Below are 7215 nucleotides of genomic sequence, written 5' to 3' on the forward strand. Positions count from 1 at the left end.
ACGCACATGGCCTTCTCCCGGGACACACCACATACCAACTGGAAATCCCTCCTCCGGCAATTCTCCAACCAATGAGAACTCCCCAGGAATCCCCACGAGAACTCCCAAGTAGCCAGCGCCTGAGGCGGACAGCAGGGGTCTAATATACAATTGTATACACAGCTTAACATAACCATCCCTGGCTTCACGTCTCAACCACTCCATTCTGGCAAAAATGCCATGCGTCATTCCAACTCAGCTATGGCTCTCAGCAGGTGGCCCTGTGCTCCTTGGTACGCAGCCATCTGCAATTTCATACATTTAATTTAGTTGACTTGTTTTCTTGACTTAAATATTTACTCATGGTTTGTCCCATGAAAGGATGCATTTGATGTGCTAATTATACTTCCCCCTCAACCTACAATTAGAATATGGCGAAAAATTAAAAAGGAGGCTTGGAAACGAATACAACAAGGTGTTCTCAGTTGTAGAAACTCCGCGAGGGCCATAAGCACATTCACCCTGCTGTTACTTAAGTTCTTATTTCATGTTCACAAGAAAACGATGTGAATTGAGAAGCAAAGCACATGCCCACACCTCCCCAGGAATTCTCTCTGCTCTCCAGCGCACTCACACACTGGAGTAGCAATGACTGGCCTGCCTCCCTGTTCTTCTCCATCTCCACAAAAGCCAAGCAGTGTTCTGGGGCTGTGTTCCCAAGCTCCCTGAGGGCTCTGATGGTCCCCAGCATGTCCACCTGCCTGATTGCAGCTGAGTGGCTCCCCGCCTGCTGCCTGCCCCCCAGAGCCCCAGTTTCCTCATCTGTCAGAGGGAAGGGAGGCCTGCACGGGCCCCGGGCTCCTTTCCCAGGACAGCAAAACAAAGGGAGGCAAACAGGCTTGTCAGACCTTGAAGCGCGGTGAAAGTTGGGGTGTTCTGAGACCTACTGATTCCCCTGTCCCAGTTCTTCCAGGACTGTGCAGCGATGGTCCATTGGTTGCATGGCAACCAACTCCAGGGAGCAGAGGAAATCTCCACCTCCTCCTGTACCACTGGCCCTGAAGTTGAACAGACATCGAGCCTCACCCATGAGTGGACCCTGCTCGTGCTAAATGACTAGGTCATCACTGTGGTCAGAAAGGCTCATACTGTGCTCATACCTAGCACAGCCACATGATGACCAGTGACCAACACCATCTGGAGACGTAAGATGCTGCCCTCAGCCACACGCATGCTGCCCTTGTTCAGAGGGCGGCTTAGGTGTTTTTCCAAAGGACTCAGCAATGGGAGCAGCTCATCCTGCAGGTGCCTGAGGCCTCAGAAAAGAAAAATCAGCCCAATGAAACCAAATCAGGATTCAAGTCCAAATGATGGACCCATCATCATTCAGCAAGAAGCCAGTTCCTCTGCACCCTTCCCTCTTTCCCAGCTCCTGACCCTCACTGGTCTGCTTTCTTCCCCTCTGGATTCACATATGCTGGACATTTCATACAGGCAGAGTCAGAAATAGGGGCTCACAAGGCAGTGCTGGTCACCATGGACTAAACCTTCCCAAGGTCCCTCAGCCAAAGAATGGCTAAGGAAAGTGTAGTCGTCCACATTCCGGGGTGTCCTCCATCCCTGGAAAGGAAGGAAATTCAGACCCGTGCTATGGAATGGGCAAACCTGGGAACACCCAGCTAGCTTAAGAAGCCAGATCCGAAGGGTAGATATTTCCATGATTTTTTTTCACAGTTAGTTTTTCACAGAACATTCTATTAATTGAAAAAAAATCAAAAAAATTAAAAAGTAGGTGTCTTAAAAGTTGTAATAATATTTTTAAATTCAAATACTTCACTTATACCCCACACAGATGTTATTATAACTGCTTTCTTGACCTATTGAATCATCAAAATCAATTTTGTTAAAGCTTGGGTCACTGAGACATCCATGGAGCACACATGCAGAGGCATATACAGTGCCTTCAGTCTCGGGCTTCAGTACGACCCACAGGGAACCTCACCTTGTCCTTATTTGACATTTTGACATTTTGTCCATCATGAATTTTTTTCCTGCATTTATTATAATGACCTGGAGCTTGATTGCTAGTGTCTGTGACACCCCTTCACTACTGTGTCTCAAGGAAAGCCCAAGTTTTCTTGCCAATCCCAGCATCTGCTGTTCCCCAGCTGCTGCTGATGAGATGCACTGATCATGAGGCTCAGGGAGAAGCTGCCCAGGGCTGATGCTGGGCCAGGCCTATTCAATGTCCATTTACTCCTCACCATGGTACCTAGCAGGAAGAGCGCAGGCATATCATGTTGAAGATGCAGCAGTTTTAGTCTTAGAGAAGCAAAGTCACTTGCTAAGCGGTAGGAAAACTGGACTTTAAACACAGCCTTTAGGTTCACGCAGAATCCACCCTCCTCTACCCCACTGTCCTGCTGTCCCCACAGCTTTGAATGCAGAAGGACGGTCACCTGGTCCCAGATTGTCTGGGACATTTCTGGCTTTACCACTCAAACATTTTTATCCCAGGGAAGCCCTGAGTCCTGTCAGGTCACCTTGTCAACAGGGCACAGGGACAGGGGTTTGCAGACCCAATTCAAGTCCTTGTCTCTGTGGCGAAGTCCCTTCGTGATGGGGCTTTCCTGTCCTCCTGCAAGGATTCTTCCTAGGATAGTCGTCCTTTCAACCCCTGTTTGGCTCTGATGCGGATTCATAAAAGAACAAAACAGGCAGGTTAATGTAACTGGAAAAAATAATCCAGCTTAGAGGAGAGCGACGCGGGGGTAACAAGTTTAGGATTTTTAGTACGAGGCATGTTACTGCTAATATGAAAACCGATGTCTGAGAAGGATGGGTTCTCCCCAGAGGTTCCCAGTCACAGGGGCTGGAAGGGGGAGCAGGGCGAGGAGGCGCTGGGGAGGTAGATGCTGGGCTGGAGCTCAGGCATCCTCTCCCCTGTAGCCAGAAGCCATGCACAGAGGCACGTGCAGAGGCCAGGGCCGTTTAGGAGGAAGATAGGTTTGGTGGTCGTTGAAGACACACAAGATTTACAGGGGAACAGAAAGCACTGGGAATGGAGACAAAGCCTGTAAGGCCCAAGCCCTCGAGAGGAGCAGCACGGAATGGAGAGAGTGGGGCCTGAGCCTTCTGTGAGAATGTTCTGGAAGGTCTCTTGTTCCCATGACCCAAGCCTGACAGACCATCAGATGTCCCATGTTCCCAATATCCCTGCCACTGGCTGATCCCTCCAGTGGTTGTGCTGCTGTTGCCCCTGGGTGGGCCCTTGAGTGCCCACGCTTGTGGGGTCTGATCTTCAGAGCTGGCGAGTCTCGCCCCTCCCCGTTCCTGAGGTCCAGCCCCACCTTCAGGAATCCCTCAGGAGGGCCCATTGATCTACTATGACACAACTCGTTTTGTTCTTCAAAGCCTAAGTATCAGGCTGCCCCCCCCCAGCCCCATACACTCTGGTTCCTAAGCAAGACCTGCTTCAGAATTCCCTGGAAGGCTGTAAAAACAGGGATTGATGTGTTACCTGTTTACCATCCGAGTAGCACGTGCAGTGCCCTCCTCTCCTGGAGGTTGTCAATTGCACTTTGCAGCATGTGGTGGCTTTGACAAGATGGCCTTTTGTCAGGTGTGGCCACACCTGGCAGGTGGAACCTGAGATGATGGTCAATTGGTACCTTGGGGAACATTCACTATGTTGAATGAAGATATTTTTCTTCTCTGTGTTTTTCCCTGGGGAAAAAAAATGGATTCAGACAGCAGCTCCTCCCCTCATTTAACCTGCCGCCAGCCCCCCTTGGCTGCCTGGTGGAGGGGGCTCCTTCTTGGCACCTGTTATTTGGGAGCCCCTGAGACCAGGAGCTGTAAGTGGAAGAACAGAACAGACCAAGGGAGGACTGTCAGAAAGCGACAGCCCAAGTCCCTGGCTGATGAGAGCTAAGCCTGCCTTCTTAAAAGGCAGAGAATCTGAACAAAAGAGCTCTTTACAAAAAAAATTTAAATGACTTCACAAATTTGGCAAGAAATTCCAAACTCTGTTCGAATGCCTAAGAAGCCATAGCTGCCCAAGGCTGTCCCTAATTACACTTCTGAAGTGGGCTTGAAACAATCCATTTCCATTATCTTTCTTTCTCAGTGGGTTCTGGGAGGGCCTGGGGAATCAATTGCAAAATTCAACTTCAAGTTTTCTTTGCAAGAAACCTGGTGACATGCGATTTAACTGAATTTCACTTGTTAGATACTAATGGCAGATCCGAGCAGGGGCTTGATAGACTGGGGGTTTTCTTTTTGCAGCTAACAAAAGCCAATTCCTGGGAGGTCATGAGTGTGAAGCATGGTTGGCATTCATCATTAGAGCCCTTTCAGTTAATCTTCGGTAAAACCTGGGTAAAACCACAAAGACCTAGAGTCAGCCTTGCAGCCATCATTGCTGGACACAGGAAAGGGGGAAGTGGCGTCTCCTTGGCGTCCAGGGACAAGAAGCCTCTAAGTCAATTATGAAATTGAGAATCCTGAACTTGGATTTACACAGGCAAGTCAGAGCAAGCCTGCTCCAGGCCTGGAGAATTGCCAAGGTGCGGAAGCTCCTGGAAATCACCTTGGAACCATGACCTGGTCTTGCAAGGTTAAGCTCCAAGGTGCCTCACTGGTTGGAAGTTTGGTAGCATGCTCATAATGCAAACCACTCAAGTCAGTATGGTTCAAGCTTATGGGTCTTAAGTCTTTTATTATAAATATATGTTTCATAGTAAATATATGAAATAAAAATTACTCAAGGACCAACTCTCTAAAGTCCACTGCCAAGGGCAACCAATATCATCACTTAGAAAGTATTCTACAGATTTTCTCTTGATCAGCCAAAAACATTTGGTCCTTAGCGCATATACATTTTAAATTACATAAGCATTTTGTTAATATTTATTATTAAATATGTACCACTTGACTCATTATTTCCAGCTCCATTACTATTCCAAATGGTACACTGAATTATAAATTAGAAAAATCTCCATCTTTGGTAAGATACTTAGCAGTAATCTGCAAGAAAATCACATGATACATGTTGAATGTTGCATGGACTATCAATATGAATGATCATCCCCCAGAGTTGTAAAGTGGGAAACCTGCCCAACTGGACTGTGGTCATCTGCCAATGTGGAACCTGTGTCATGGCCCCCGGTGAAAGTCTCAGGCTTAAAGACCTGGGTGGGCTTCCCTGAGTGAAAATGTTTCTTATGGATTGCTGAAGGTCACGGCTAGATGAGAAAACCACTTCCCATGTGACTCCCTGAGGAAGGGCTCTGGAGGTCTTAGCTCGCTCCTCCATGCTTGGTACACCTCTTGCTGTCCCTCCTGTCCACCTGCAGGCATAAACCTTAGCCAGGACAGTGACTTTGAGTCCTTCTAGCAAATCATGGTGAATTGGTGTTGTGAGTCCTTCTAATAAATCCCAAGACTTGAAGGTGGTCATGAGACACACTTCATTTGGAAAATGGAATAAATATCCCCCAAGGTAAGACATTTCTCCCAGAATTATCCATTATCACACAGCCACCAGCTGAGCACACTGCAGACTTGCTTAACGTGGTGCTCTGTTGTGACACCACAGGAACCAAAGGGAACAAAGCCTGGTCGTGTTACAGCACCGTCCATCCTGACCACACAGGCAAGTGTTGAAACCAGAGGTGACGGACAGCTGCAGCTTAGGTCCTCGGTGGGCATGACGAGCTGGCCCTTACCTCCTCATTTTACAGATGAAGTGATGCAGGCGAGGGAGGAGTCCATGTCCCCATGCAGCCTGATCAGACGCAGCTGGAGGGCCCATGGTACACCAGGCTCCGGGCATCACCTGGAGATAGAAGTACCCATCACCAGGACATCCATGCTGTGTCCAATCCATCAGCAGAAGGACCCCAACCTCCCTTCCCTTGAGTGACCACTGACACCTCTTCATAGATGGGTAGCCATGTGCCTTCCTGTCATGTCCTGTAGTCCTATGGACCCAGTCACCTCTTGGGGGACCTCACTGCTGCCCTGTAGTGGCGCCCCCTTCTCCGCCAATGCATCTTAATTAAGCTTCTACAAAGACCCTCACCATAATTGTTCTTTTTTTTTTTAAGAGAGAGTGAGAGAGACAGAGAGAGAATTTTTTAAATATTTATGTTTTAGTTTTCGACAGACACAACATCTTTGTATGCGGTGTTGAGGATCGAACTTGGGCCGCATCCATGCCAGGCCAGCGTGATACCGCTTGAGCCACATCCCCAGCTCACCATAATTGTTCTTGTTAACAAGATGCCAGAAAAGATATCTGCAGAAGAGTTCCGTGTGTTTAGAATGATCTATTTCCTGTTTCTCTGTCTTACAAAAAGCTCAGTTTAACCATGGACTTGATGGTGTTGCTCCTGCTTTTGTGGTAAAACATGTAAAACCTCTGATGGTTCCAAAAAAAAAAAAATGAGACAAAACTTACGAGAATTCAAAGAAAAAAAAATTACTCTTATGTAGACTCTGGCAAAAATGTAGACGCATGGTCCAGAGAGTTTTAGGCAAGAGCCCCTCTGACCCGACTGCCTTGGCCATGTCCTTCCTCTCCCGACCTTGGTTTTCTCTGGCTTCCTGATCCTGCGTGATTGCACATCCACGGACCACTTTAAGAACCTGCCACCAGCCGGACACAGCAGGTATGGACATCGATGCTGGGGTAACCACCACGATGGCCTTCTCTCTTCTTCTTTTAATGTGGAAGCACGTCTTTCAGATGCCAACTCAACTTGGGAAAGAGAGCGGAAGGGAACGTCCCCTCCCACCAAGCCTCACCTGCCTCCTAAACAAATGCTCTGCAGAGCCGGCCCTGCGTAGCTCTGCGCCTGGTGAGGCCCTAGGCTTGCTGTGAGGAAGGAGGCACACTTAACACTCATTGGTCTGTGCAAGACATTTGGCCAGTCCTCCAGCTAGGTGGTCACTGAATGAACAAGAAAGGAGACCAGGTTCCAGGCTTCCAGCTTTCTGTTCTGCTGAGATGGGAGGGTAAACTCTGGGGACAGTGCCAGAGGACAGAACCTCACCCACCACCAGGGCAGCACCAGAGGACGAGGTCTGGATCCCCGCTCTGTTGACAGCCCCAGGAAAACAAGTTCGGGAGCCTGGGCACCCTGTTTCCTGCTCAGCTCCCACCCCATGGTCTGTAGGACATGATGAGGGCTCTGGGCTCTGTTCTGGGTGGATAGAAGGTATTGGAGGGTC

Source organism: Ictidomys tridecemlineatus, unplaced genomic scaffold, assembly GCF_052094955.1.
Source record: "Ictidomys tridecemlineatus isolate mIctTri1 unplaced genomic scaffold, mIctTri1.hap1 Scaffold_190, whole genome shotgun sequence".
NCBI classification, from domain to species: Eukaryota; Metazoa; Chordata; class Mammalia; order Rodentia; family Sciuridae; genus Ictidomys; species Ictidomys tridecemlineatus.